At 37.6% G+C, this 15,243-nt stretch overlaps 1 long non-coding RNA gene across 1 annotated transcript; it reads left to right on the top strand.

The window, feature by feature from the left end:
* The first annotated feature begins 2,113 nt into the window (after positions 1 to 2,113).
* Positions 2,114 to 13,298, top strand: LOC121166694. Its single transcript, XR_005885460.1, has 3 exons — positions 2,114 to 2,123; positions 8,201 to 8,204; positions 13,172 to 13,298. It is a non-coding gene; the product is annotated as an uncharacterized LOC121166694 (long non-coding RNA).
* The last annotated feature ends 1,945 nt before the right edge of the window (positions 13,299 to 15,243 follow it).

Raw genomic sequence — 15,243 nt, 5'->3', positions numbered from 1 at the left:
TTCTCATGCTCATCAGTGGGAGTGACAACCCAAGAGGGAAGGTGCCCACTGTTTCCCTGCTGGGTCCACTTCCAATCCTGGATCTTTTACTCTCCATGTGGTTCTGCAGTTTGGCTTGACAGAATTAGCCCCTATGGCAGCATTTGCCAACTGGTGCTATAGCAAAGTCTAACCAACCCACACCCATTCTGACTTGATGCATGCACCAGAAGGAGCAGCCAACCCAGCCTGGCCTCTCCCTAATCCAGCTCTCATGAGACAAGCAGATTTTGTAACCCTGTCCAGTATGGTCTGTCCCATTCCAACTCACGCTTTCCAGTAGGAGTGGTGGTCCAGCAGGGAAGCCTCATGCAGCTCCCCTACTGGCAAGAATGGTATTATTTTTAAAAAGAAATTGCCTTTGACAGATAAAATATTGCAATAAATTGAGGGCTTACTGGTATGGATTAGACAGCATGAGACAAAAGCTAAAACATCTGAGATAAGTTTAATTGCTTTGTGCAAGACGGAAGAAAATTGCCTTGGAGCCCAGTGCAATAGGCTAGCTGCTAAAGTCCTTGCCTTGAATGTGCCAGGATACCAAATGAGCACAAGTTCTAATCCAGGCAGCTCCCCACTTCCCATCCAGCTCTCTGCCTGCGGCCTGGGAAAGTAGTCGAGAATGCCCAAAGCCTTGGGACCCTGTACCCGCATGGGAGACCTGGGGAAAGTTCCTGGCTCCTGGCTCCGTATCAGCACAGCACTAGCTGTTGTGGTCACTTGGGGAATGAATTATCAGATAGAAGATCTTCTTCTCTGTCTCTCCGCCTCTCTATATACCTGACTTTGTAATAAAAATAAATAGAATTCCTTTTACACAAGAGAGAATGAGAAACGATAAAGATGGAGGGAGTGCAGAAGGGGGGTGGGGTAAAAGAATCTCTGAAATGGGCTAGTCAGACTGCAGGAACAGAAGTTTTCTATGGGAAGCTGCTTGCTCTGCTGGTATATAAAACTCCCCTTAGCTCCTTCCATCTCCTCTTATTCCTTTTGTCAACAAAATTTCCCTCTCACCATTACAGGTAAGTTTTCTTGAAGAATGTAAAAAGACCTGAGTTTCCTATTTGAACTGACTCTATTCAAAAAAGAACCAAGAATCACAACAGTTGAAAATAAGCATTCAGGAGAGCAAGTCTATGATAAAATTGGTGAAATTTTAGATCAAATTTGAATTTCAAGAAATACAAAAACGTGAGCAAAAAACAATGTTATATAGATCTGAAGGAAATTTTTAAAAACCACACTGGACATAAAGATTTCATAATAGCTGTGGGAATGACTTCAGACAGTAAAACTTGGACAGTATAAACTGAATTTTTTGTTCACACACACACATTCATTGATTCACAAACTTTTGATAGAAGCCATGGCATGCTTCTCCCCAGTAAAATGCCTTGGAATTTGAGAAAACAGCAGGAATACAAAGGTCTCTCTCACCACCTTCTCCTCACCAAGCCAGGAAATGAAATAATTCTCTGAGGTGGTAATTTCATTGAATGGATTAAGTCACCACATGGGACATCTGGTGTCAAAATCCTTGGCTCTGCTCGTCACTCCAGTTTGCTGCCGATGTATAACCTGGGAGGCAGTAAGTGATAACTTTCATGACTCAGTCATTGCTACTCACAGATTGAAATTCAGGCTTTCAGACTCCTGGCTCTAGTTAAGTCCAGTCCTACCTGGTGTGGATATTTGGGGAACAAATCAACAGGTGGAAGTGACAGCTCTCTCTCACTATTGTCATCTTCTTCTTCTTCTTTCCTTCTTCTTCTTCTTCCTCTTCTTGTTCTTCTTTCTCTTTCTCTCTCTTTCACCCCTCAACCTCCTTTTCTGGATAGATTACTTTAAAACCTGTTTGATTTTTTTGTCTTTGGAAACCATTCCAGAGATGTACATCTTATGTCCACAGGAAAAGAGCTGCTTTTCTCTGAAAACACAAGGGCCATCATCTGAACAAACAGGCCTTGTTAACTGATTCCCAGTTTTTAACCAAGAGATCAGACTTTTTTGTTTTCTGATTATGCCTCTGCATGATTACCTATAAAAACACAATATACACTATATCTTTGAGCCTTATTTCTGAAGTTCCCATGTCATGTAAAGCACATTAAATAAACTTATAAATACATCTCTTGTTAATATAAGTTGTATACTGTGTGCCATGTATATGAGCCCTATCAAGGACTGTGGCATGCTTATATTGTTGAGAAAATGAACACATTGGGAGGAAAAGCAATAGCACTTTGGGATGCACATTGAGTTTGTTGTTTGAGAAAGTCAAATGGAGTTCTCCAAATGATTGCTTGATACCAAAGGACACTCAGAGAAGAGACGTGAGATATGCACTGAGGTGTTATAAACAAGTGACATTTCAAGGTTAGACTGAGTAAGGCTATCCAGGGAATGCTCAACAATGAGAGGGAAACAAAACCATTGTCTCAGTTCTGAGACAAATCACTTGAGGAAAATAAAAATGTATAGGAGGCTGGAAACCTAATATGAAGGATTCAATGGAGAATCGGGAGATAAAATTAAGTGTGGAGCCAGGGAAGAGAGTTTCTGCAAAACTACAAATGTGATCTACAATTCCAGGAATCACTAGGAGACAAATGAATCCTGAATGATAGTCACAAGATTTTTCTAGGTGGCAGACCTTACTTATTTTCCTGAAAGAGTTGTAATTACAGAATTAGTTAAACTGGAAAAAAATTCGGCATATTGAGGAGCAAAACGAACATGAAAATATAAAATAAATAACAGGAACACATAAAATTTGAAAGATTCTATACTAAGTAGATTATAAACTAGACAGAATGCGAAATATTGATATGTATGTACCTGTGTGTGAAATATAGATGGTGGTTAGATTAGATAGATAGATAGATAGATAGATAGATAGATAGATAGAAGACTTGAAATAATTTAAATCCTGATAGGACAGAGCTGACAAAGAAGGAAAGTAAAAGAGAAATTATCAGAAATAAGGATTAAAGAATCTTCCTTATTAAACAGAAAAGAAAATACAAGGAACTAGTCTAGGAGAAGAGCAGTGTGTGCCTATGTGAGAGGATCCTTGGGGTTGACGGAAACAGTTACACATTTCTGTTCAAAGACTTCTAATTTCTCTATGAAACAGGGACTAAGGATACTCTGCTGAGTTTAGGAATGGTAGGAGTAAGAAAAACAATAAATTCTGAATAATAGGATCAACATTTTAAAAGAATGCAACTATAAAATGAGATTTGCAGACAAAGCGGGCACTGAGTGGAGAAAATAGTAACAACAGATAGTGTCAGAAGCACAAACGAGGTGGGGCCACTAACTTCCATGCTTCTCTGCTAAGTTTGTTTTACTTGATTTCTTTAAGTGCCTTAGGTATTAGTACTGAAAACAAAGAGACTTAACTACATTGCTATGTTAAAAGAAACACAACAAAAAAGTACAAAAATGAGATACCCAAGATTAAAAATGTGTGGAAAAAATGGAACACAAGTGTAGAGGTCCACATTAGCATTATTTATCCCCTCTTTTGCATTTTATCTCATCTCTCTGACCAATGCTAAATAACCATCATTTTAAATTAGCTTGTTACAAACAAAGCATGTTTTTGCTAAGCCTTCTTTCAACCACACAGCAAAAATTTACTACAAATAAACAAAAACTTTTAAGCCGGAAATCAGCCAAACATTTTAAGCTGGAAACTAAATAAAAATTATAAGCAAGAAATCAAATATATTATGAAAATAATATTACTTAAACATAAAAAAAGACTCTAGAAAAATAAGGGAATTACAATAAACCTATAAAACATATCTGACTGCCGAAAATAAGCATTTACCTATCAATAATGATCTTAAATGTAAATAGATTAAATTTTCTGAACAATAAATGCAGAATGACTGAATAAATAAACACAACTTGCTTAGGTATGAACTGAAAGTGAAGATAGGGATGAAATATTCTGTGCAGGGCCCGGTGCAATAGCATGGCAGTTAAGATCCTCGCTTTGAACGTGCCCCAGGATCCCATATGAGCACTGGTTCTAATCCCGGCAGCCCCGCTTCCCATCTAGCTCCCTGACTGCGGCCTGGGAATGCAGTTGAGGACATCCCAAGACTTTGGGACCCTGCACCTGTGTGGGAGACCCAGAGAAGGTTCCTGGCTTCGAATTGGCTCAGCACCAGCCGTTGCAGCTGCTTGGGGAGTGAACCATTGGACGGAAGATCTTCCTCTCTGTCTCTCCTCTCTGTATATCCATCTTTCCAACAAAAAATAAATGAATAAATAAATAAAATCTTTAAGGAAAAGAAAAAGAAATATTCTGTGGAAATGGAACTCAAATAAAATGTGTGTTAATGCTTAAATTAGATAAAATAACCAAGAATGAGAGATAGCAAAATATTCCGTGGGAATGGAACTCAACTAAAAGTGTGTGTGTGTGTGTGTGTGTGTGTGTGTTAATTCTTAGGTTAGATAAAACAACCAAGAATGAAAGATGTTGAACAGATACCCAGAAAATAAAGTGGTCAATTCTGCAGAAAAAAAAAAAATAGTACGTGTAAGTATATATGCATAGTGGGCTGGATCTTGTGGCACAGCTAACAAACATGTCACCACGGGTGCCTCCAGCCCACGTCAGAAGGCTGGCTTCAGTCTCAGCTGCTCTGCTGTTGATCTGCACAGCAAAGGAGACACTCAGCTCAGTGAATAGATGGCTAACAAAATGGAAGAAAATATTTGTAGACCATTACTTGAGGGAGGATTAGTATCCAGAACATCAAAGGAACTAAGGAAACTAAATAACAAAAAAAAATTGAGAAAAGAATATAAACATGTCTAAAAGTAACAAGTTGATGGCCAAAATATAAAATAAAATAAAAACTACAATGAGATACTCCACGTCAGTTAAAAAAGACATAATCAACGAAGAAAAAGTAAAGCAATTTGAGTTAAAATGCAACTTTCTGCTTTTAAAACATTGCTGATCTGTTTTATACATGGATAGACAACCTGGTTTAGTTAGGGTTAGGTTTAGGTTTAAGTTTGGTGAAGAGAAGTGATCCAGCTATCCTACAACTAGATGTACATTCAAAAGCAATAAAATAAGCATGTTTAAGAGAGACCTTCACTCCCATGGCCACTGACTGTAGCCCTATTTGCAGTAGCCAAGATTTGGAAGCAATTAAGAGGTGCATCCATGGATGAGTTTATCAAAGAAGTATGGTACACACACAAATGTTGTATATGCAGTCACAAAGACTGAAATACTGGTATATGTAGCAAAAGAATGGGACCAGAGGTCATTACATTATGTGAAATGAGCCAGACACAAGACAAATTGCACTAATTCTTCCTCATAAGTGGAAGCTTCTTTAAAAAAAAAAAATGGTGATCTATATTTAGCACAGTGATTTCCAGAGTTTTCAAAAGTGTGGGGAAATTAGAGAGAGAGGAAAGCTGAATAACAGTACTGAACATTTTCATATGAGTAATAAGTTCCAGCATTCCAAGCACAGCATGGCAGCTATAGTTTACAGTGAGGTATTATATGGTATTTAAAGGTCTGCAAAGGAGGAGCTTATAGGCTTCAAACATAAAGAAAAGGTAAAGAAATAGAAATGTCAAATCAGATGTGTTCAAGATGTATACCTGTGTTTAAATACTGCATTGTAGCTCTTAAAATATACATGTACTATCTGCTATTAAAAACAGCCCATGGAAAAATATGAAAAACTTAAAATGATGCTTTCAGTTTTGTACCTAAACAAACTATGACCCTATCCTTTTTATTTAAATGACAGAGTGGGAGGTAAGGAGAGGAAAGGAAAAAGAAAGCAGGAGAGACAGTAAAAGATATCTCCCCTGCTGGTTCACGGCTCCGATGCACAGCTGAGACTGCATTAGGTCAAATCCAGGAGCCAAGAACTGCATCAGGATCTCCCAAGTGGGTGGCATCAAGAAATAGGGAAAAAAAAAGTAAAAATCAAACTTAGAAATTCTTATGCTGCAAAAGAAATAATCAACACACCAGGGTGACAGCCGATGGGATTGGTGAAAATATTTGGAAACTATACATCTTATAAATGGCTAATAATAAGCATAAGTGAGAAAATTTTAAATTCAATACAGAATAAGCAAATAGTCGAATCTTTCAATTAGCGATAGATTAAATGCAGGTTTGTGAAAAGAATATATACAAACAGTCAAGAGTACTTGAAAAAATGCTCATCACGAATCAACAAAGAAATGAAGATTGAAACCATAAAGTCACTTCAGTCAGCAAGGCTGTTAGCAGAGGTCAGCACTGTGGCATGTGGGATGAGCCTTTGTGCTGCCAGCATGCTCCTAGGGCAATGGTATGTGAAATGGATACTCTGCATCTGATCCAGCTCCCTGCTAATGTGCCTGGGAAAGCAGTGCAAGATGACCCAAGTTCTTGGAATCCTACACACATATGGGAGATGCAGATGAAGCTCCTGGTTCTTGAATTTTGTTTGGCCCAGCTCTGGCAGTTATGGCCCTTCGGTGAGTGAACCAGGAGATGGAAAATCTGTCTGCTTCTCCTTTTCTCTATATAAGTCTTTCGAGCGAGAATGAATAAATCTTTCCTAAAAATGAGTATTACCAAAAACATAAAACAGGTGCCAATGTTGTGAGGTAATGTGCCAAGCCACAACTTGCAGCAGCGGCATCAGTTCAAGATCTATCTGCTCCACTTTGCATCCAGCTCCATGCTAACATGCCTTGAGAAACATCAGAATATGGTCCAAGTGGTTTTCCCAAGTGGAAAAACAGAGTAAATGCTGGTGAGGATGTGGACAAAGGGGAATAGTTTCACACTATTGGTGTATAATGTAAATGAGTACAACAATTATGAAAAGTAGTATGCAAGTTCCTCAAAAACTGAAAATAAAAGTACAATATAATCTAGCAATCTCACTACTGGGCATAGACCTAAGGGAAATTAAATCATTCTGTCAAAGAGATATCTATGTTTATTTATAACATTTCTATTTATGTTTATGTCTCATGTTTATTGCAGCACTCTTCACCATACTCAAGAAATGGAAACAACCATAAAATCCATCCATTGATCATGAAAATGTACTGAATATACTCAATGGAAAAAAAAATCATCTTCATAAAAGAGCAAATTTTTTCATTTGGAGCAACATAAGTGAAATTGGAGGTCATTACGTTATTGAAATAAACCAAATACTAGAAAGACAACACCATATAAGCTTATATTCACTACTTGAAAGCATTGATCTAATAGAAACTAAAAACACAGTGTAGATTATGAGAGGCTGAAGATGGAAGGCGTAGGAATGTGTTGACCAATGGGCACTACATTATAACTAGGAGAAAGATGTTCTAGAACTCTGTTGCATAGTAGTGTGACTATCAATAGTTTTTAGAGATTTCATCATGAAATGACGATAATCATTTTAGGAGACGGATATTTGCCCTGATTTGTACATTAGAAAACTTATACATTAAGGCACCATGTGGTGTCCCAGACATAAATATCTACAAGTTTTATATCAGTTACAAATATCTGAAGAAGTAGATGAGTGAGTATTTTATATTGTGAAAGCATTGGAAAATACAAAATGTTTATGATTGGAGACAAGAAAATGGTGTGCTGTATTGTGATGTCTCTCTGGAACCTAGCAAGTACCCAGTGACCAAGAGGATTCCCGGGGTTAAGAGAGGTCAAGCCGAGGTTTTGCTAGTGCCGCACACTCTAACCCATTTGAAAACAACTTACAACTATGAAGGCATTTATTTTTGAGGAAAACTAACAATTGCCATCTGAGATACATTATCTCAAAAAAACGGTGCCTTTTTAGCCATGTAAAATAGATTTCCAGTGTTTAGGAAATAAACAATAAAGAAAATCAAACCATTTGCTAATTTCCTCTTAGTCATGGAATCAGTTAATCAAATGCACTTCTATAGATCTTTAAGGGTGTAATCTCGGTGCTGTTTTACATGAAATAGAGTAAGAACTGATTTCGGTAATGCAAACAAATCAGAAAATTTTCCGACATTGATTAGATCTATCATTCCTCATGTTGATTAATGCTAGAGACATTGAGAGTGACAATAATTACTGGATCCCATGATTCTAATTGTATTTATTCATCATTTGAGCAAGTAAAGTACATTGTGCTTTGTTTCTGAGGACACAAAGAAAAAAATTGTTCACCTTTTCAGTTTTCTCAAGAGAGGACAAGAGTAAAACAGCAACTCCGGAAGGGCGATTAAATTAGGAATGAAGCACAAATAAGGCAAAGGAAGGACTGACACTGGAAATGAGGAAGACTTTCATTGAGATTCTAAATTCTTTGTACAGTTAGACTTGCTTATTTTCAATTTTGCACATAGATATAGACACATTAAAATGATGAGCTGAGATGACTTTCTTGGATTCCTACAATAATAAATACTGGTGAATCTGGGCCTATAATCCAAATACCACACATTAGTTTTATGTGTCTATGATACAATAAATTACTAACCTGTGCTCAATCTGAAGTACGTTTGCCAAAGATTAACATCATATTCAAAAATCAAAAGTACTCTTTCTCTGTTATTCTGTTTGATTATAGTCAGCCATCAGGCAATTTGGTTAGCCAATCACAGTATTGCTTAGGAGAAGCAAAAGCATAGCAAATCTAACCTTGCACAACATTATATACTAGGATTATGAGGTCCTGTACAAACAGCGAACAGCAGAACTAAGAACAGTTAAATGCACTGTAGGGGGCAAGGGAGAAGTCTTTGTTTCAAAAGCCTTTGTTCCAGTGCTGTAGGTCAAAGAATGTGCTAAATACACTACTCTCTCCCCATTGTTATTCAGTGCTTTTTAGCTTACATATAGTTTCATAAAAAGTACAAAAGAGATATGAAATGAACTGGTAGAGCAAATATTACATTGGAAAACATTTATTAAATACAGCATGAGATCAAGATAGTTGAAAATACATTAAGTCAGATTCTCTCAAATGTTATACTTACATAGTACATTAACTATTTCATGACAACATTTGGTAAATTATTTCTTCGGGTCTTAGATGTTAGTGAATATGCTTCATAAAACTGACTTCATGTTGGCAGGCTTATATCATAAAACTGACATAGCCTGCAGTGCTAATATCCCATAGTAGCACCAGCTGCTCCGCTTCTGATCCAATTGCCTGCTAATATGCCAAGGAAAAAGAGCAGAGTGGTCCAAGTGCCTAGGACCCTGCATCTCACGGAGGACCTAGCAGTAACTCCTGCCTCCTGCCTTCAGTCTGGCTCAGCCTTAATAGGGAATACCATTAGGGGAGCGAACAAGAATGGGAGATCTTTCTTTCTGTCTTCCTCTCTGTAACATTGTATTTCAAGTAAAGAAAATAAATCTTTTAGAAAGAGGGAAATTGTCTTCCTTTCATTGATTTATTGTGTGGAACTCATTTTGCTTATATTGGGGCTTGACTCATATATCTTTAATCACAATTTATCTTCAAGTAAAATATTATGAAATATATATATAATTAAACAATACTTATTTTTATTACACAACTAATATCCTATTGTTTTATATATTTTATTTATTTTTTAAAGATTCATTTTTTATTATTTTACTTCTCTTTATTATTGTCATTTTATGATACATTTCCATAGGACCTGGAATTTTCCTTATCCCCTCCCTAATTCTCTCCTCCCTCACTGAGTTCCCCTATATTATTACTATAGTATAGTTCTTCATACACAGTCATATGTCCATCATTGCGGGCACAAACAAAGGCAGAGTGTCCAGCATCCTATTGTCAAGATATAGTAAATGGTTTCATTAGGAGTCCATCTTTGGCTGGAAGTAGAGATGCATACTGCTTTGTATCCTCACATCTGGATATGATAGTTTCCATTACACAATTACTATACATCCCCTTAAATGTAAAAACCACAATACAAAATCAACAGTATAAAGAAAAATAGAAATTTACAGTGCCATGAAGTTGAATTACATGCTGCTAGATATGATAGTTTCAATTACACAATTACTATACATCCTCTTAAATGAAAAGCCACAAAACAAAATCAACAACAGGAAGAAAAAAAAAAAGAAATTAACAACACCATGAAGTTAAACGATGTGCTACTGAATAACTCTAAGACAAGTAGAACTAGTTAACTTTCCTTAGCTTGGATTAGTTCTACCAACTGTCCCCTTTGCTCCTTCAAGGTGGTGTTTTCCTCATCACAATAGATCTCCAATGAGTGCTATGATTAGTATCCAGCTAAAAAAAACTGAAGACACTTTGAAGATTTTCGTTGAGAAAACACACCCCATGCTCCACCTTCCTCAGGACTCTGCTTTGTTAGATCAAATTAGCTTGACCTCACCAAATTCTTACTTGTGTTTTCTCCAGTTTCAAAACTTGCACAAGCTTCCCTCATAAGGGGTTCCTTCGGCTTCGAAGCCTCATAAGGGATTCCTTCTACTGAAATGTCTAGTCATCAATCTGCGGCAATTGGCATATTTCATCCTTTCTCAGGGAAAGAATTGTTCTATTGCATCTGGAAAAGCATGCTTCTTATATTTTATTTGGGTTATTAATTGCTTAAAAGGAGCATTTAAATCTCTACTGTATTTTTTCACTTGGATATAATAATTGTACTTTACTCAATATTCTCAAAATTAAACATCATTGTCTACTTCCACATCAATTTTTTTTTAATTCACTTTCTTAGTAAATCACACCGTCTTAAATCCAAACTGTGTGCCAGAAAAAAAAAGTGTGAGCTATTTTTTACCCTGATGCCCCTTACTTACCTAACCAACCTGTTGCAGGTTGTGAGTGAGATCACATTAGACAAGTCTAGGTTTTATTAAGGAGTCTTTATTATACTAATCAAGGTTGACAATAACAGGACCCAGAAGAAATAGCAAATCACAAGTCCATATGGCAATCCAGTCGATCAAAACCCCAAGAGAAACAAATGGTCATTACTCTGGAGTCCATCTGTTAAGCTAAAGACCTATGTCCCAGCTTCCCCAACAATATAAGTTATCCTAAGAGACATACAGCAAACGACCTGGGCACACCTACAAAACTGCAGACATTCACACTTCCCTGGCTTCTCTGCCCACATTCCATTACTGCTTGACTTCACCTCTCCTGGAACTCTTAAAAGTACACAAATTAGAAATAGAAAGCATCTTAGCATTACTATCTTTACTGTCCCATCCAAGCAGTAAACAGAGGATGAGGAATATAAACATACAGGGGCCATGCTCAAGGGTTACCTGTCCTCGGAGTTTATGCATAGAAAGCCATAGAACAAGAAAGTGGGAAGGCCAAGGATCAAGAATGCCAGAGCGAAGACGGCACAGGACCAAAAGAGCAAGCCCCTCCCTGTCATGAGCCTTTATAGGGGCTTGTGAGGGGAGTGGTTAGACAATAATGCAATACTGCCCCCTCTGAGATTCCAGGTGATGATAGGTGAACATCACAGGTGTCAGGAAGGATCACCTGGGTGGTGGTAGGAGAGTGGCTTCCAAGCTCGTGACCCTGAACTAGCTGCCTACCTCACCATGAACAATGTCTATTGACTCTACATCTTTATTTCCACAGCTTTATTAATCAAAAATGCATGCATTCAGATTATTTTACAATGTGCATTGCTCCAAGTCTCATATTCTTCTAGCAATGTTGTGTTATCACAGTAGTACCTTTAAAAGTTGCAAGTTAAAAGAAAAATCTTTGCATATTAACACTCTCCAAAGATTTCAGACCCATCTCTGACTGCAGGATAAATTCAATGTTTTTAAGATGATCTGAAAGGCTTTTTTACATTCTATCTTTTACGTGCCCCTCAAATCTTTCCCTGCAACTCCTGTCATTTCAACTCTCTGACATCCATACCCTATATTTATAACTTATAAAATGTATTTTCCTGTAGCTAGCCTTCATTACTTTGCCCATGTTAATTTCTTTGAAATAGTCTCTGAGCTAATTATCTTTCTCCTCAAAACTCAGAACAGAGATTATTGCCTCCCAATAGATAGCCAATTAGGCTTCTTCATTTATCCCAGTCTGGATTACTTTGTCTTAAAAGTTTCTGTGGCATTCTATGAATTTCTTTATCATCTCTCTACGACCATCTATGTGCTTGATCCTATGATACACCTTATATTTTGGAGAACAAATATTCTGGTCCTTTTTCTCCAAAACCAGCAGTTACAAAAAGAAGTTTGCTAAATAAATGCCTTTATAAACAGAAATACACTGGATGCTATTGGCCAACAGATTCATTTTCTATGAGCAGAATCCTAGAATTTAGTATCAGGCATTATAAAACAAATAAATATTTTATTCCTATGTTAGAAAAATAACCGTAACTACAATCATATTGATGATCATCAAAATGTGCATGCATATATAGCTAAAACATTACCATTTAAGCTTCAGTTCATCAGAGATAACACACACACACAAAATTTACTGTCATGCTTGAAACTCCTTCAATTTTTAACTTAAAGTACAACTAGAAAAAAAAGTATTTAATAGTAAATGCAGACAGTGGTATTGTGGTATAGCAGGATGAGCTACTGCCTACAATGCTGACATCTGAAGTGGGTGCCAATTCATGTCTCAGCTGCTCCATTTCTGTTCTACAGTGATCCAGCTCCCTTCCAGTGCACATGGGAAAGCAACAAAATATGACCCAAGAACTTTGGCACCTGCACCCCATGAGAGACACAGATGGAGTTCCTGGCTCATAGCTTTGGCTTGACTCAGCCCTGGGTCTCTGAGGCTGTTCGGGAAGTAAATCAGTATACAGAACTTTCTCTCCCCCTCTTTCTTTCTTGACATAGGTTCTTGCATCTCATCTCTTTCTTTCACTCCAGTGTTTGGAAGATATCTCAGTCTCTCAATCTCTCTCTCTATCTCTTCACCATCTTCCTCATCATTTTCACCATCTTATTCTTCTTCTCTGATTCTCTTTCAAATAAATTGTTTTGTACATATACACATATGTATATACATATATATGTATGTATAGATATGTATGCATATCTATACATATTTACATATATATATATATATATATAGAGAGAGAGAGAGAGAGAGAGAGAGGGACTCCAATGAAACCATTAAATATATCTTGATGCTAGAATGCTGGGCTTTATACAACTGTGTATACCTACAATGTCAGGATACTCTTGAGTAGCAGAATGATGGACCTGTGACTATTGTTGAGGGACTAAACCATTGCTAAAATATGAGGAAAAACAGTGGTGGGGTGTGAAAGAGGTTGAAGGGGAAATCCCTAAGCCTAAGGAACTGTATCATGAAAAATGGACATTTTTTTTCAATAGAGTAAATGTGGGTGGTTTTGGTACAGTAGCTAAGGTAATGCTTGAGAGAACCACATTCAATATCTGAGAACCTGAATTGGCTTCCCAGCTCTGTTCATGATCCCAGCTTCCTTATAATGCTCACCCTAGGAGACTGTGAGTGATGGCTCAAGTATCTGGATCCCTGCTGACTATGTGAGAGATTCAGCCTGAGTATCCAGCTCCTCCTTTTGGCTGACCCAATCCCAGTGTACTGTAGGCATTTGTCAAGTGATCCAGAGCATGGCAATACTTTCTCTCTCTCTCTCTCTCTCTCTCTCTCTCTCTCTCTCTCTCTATCTCTATCTCTCAGTCTCTTTCAAAAAACAAAAGAAGAGCAGAAGGTTATGAAAGCATTCAAGTTACCATGATGAAATTCATCACAATAATCTAGCATTTTAAAAGTTATTCATCATGCTTCATTTTCAAGTCAGTTGGCTTAGTTCTTAACCTGCAAGAAGTATGATATTTTGTAAAGCTTCAAGTAATTTTGAAATTTTAACTCCAGGCTAAGACTTTGCTGTTATTAACATCTTATTCAGTGGTATTCTTCTCCCACTTTTTTTTAGCCAGGCAATTTCTTACAGCATACTTTCAAAACACATTCCACAGTCAGTAGCTTCTTACCTCTTCCACATGTTCCTAGGTGGCTGCACACACATGAGCGCTTTTTTATACATCTGTACCACCCTTTCTCTAATCTCCTCATTCATTTTGAATTCCTTCCACAAGCTTCATCTTACCTTCCTGTGCTAACAACCTGTTCCACTATGGGTGAAATTGTTGCTATCATATGGGCTGCCTGGAACGGAAATCCTGCACAGAACCCTGAAATACTGATTGCTAAATAGTTCCATGAATATTCCTGCCAAGAAACTCTTGATCTTTTTGCAAATGATTCAGAAAGACACTGTTAATACTTTGAGTTTGTGACTTATAATAAAAGTTAGCACTGGCATCAATTACCCTCAAGTCTTCCCCAACCATAGGGTGACTACTGCTACAGTCCCATTCTGAGAAGTCAGAATCAATTTAAGACTTCTGTTTGCTGTATCCTAGAAGCCCTTCACTCGCCCTACAAGTTAGAATATGTTCTGTTATCAGGTTGTTCATAGCCTGTGACACCTATCTAGGCCTTCAACTTTAGCAAGAAATTTCCTTGATTATTTCTCTGACCTGGACTGTGGGCCCCACCTCACTTCTTTCTGCATACAATCTTCTTCAACTGAGGTGGGCCTGAACCAACTTGCTGAAGTTTTAATAAAACCACAACAAAAAGAATCAGAAGGATCCATCTTCTCACTTCCTGCCTTCATGACTGATGAACCTGTGCCACTGTCCTTTGCCTGCCATCAGAATGGAATGTTTTGGTTCTCAAGTCATCAGCTTTCTCTCTTGTGTCTTCAACGTGCCAACTCAAGTTCATGAAACTTATCAGATTCTACCATCATTTGAGCCAAGTCAATATAACTATCTTTTTGTAAATAAATATGTTTAAGTATTTATTTTATTTTTAATTAGAAGCTCAGATATAGAGAGGAGAAGAGACAGAAGATCTTCTGTCTGATGATTCACTCCCCAAATAGCCACAATGGACAGAGCTGAGCTGATCTGAAGCCAAGAGCCAGGACTTTCTTCCAGGTCTCCCACTCAGGTGCAGGGTGCCATGTGGGTGCAAGGTCCCTCTACTGCTTTCCCAGGCCACAAGCAGGGAGCTGGATGGATAGTGTGGGGGCAGGGATAAGAACTGATACAACACCCGTACGGGTTCTAGTGCATGCAAAGCAAGGACTTTACCTGCCAGGCTA

The sequence above is a fragment of the Ochotona curzoniae genome, unplaced genomic scaffold (assembly GCF_017591425.1).
Source record: "Ochotona curzoniae isolate NIBS_2020 unplaced genomic scaffold, NIBS_Ocur_1.0 contig_1071, whole genome shotgun sequence".
In the NCBI taxonomy this organism is placed as follows: Eukaryota; Metazoa; Chordata; class Mammalia; order Lagomorpha; family Ochotonidae; genus Ochotona; species Ochotona curzoniae.
This window is presented reverse-complemented; position numbering and strand designations above follow the sequence as displayed.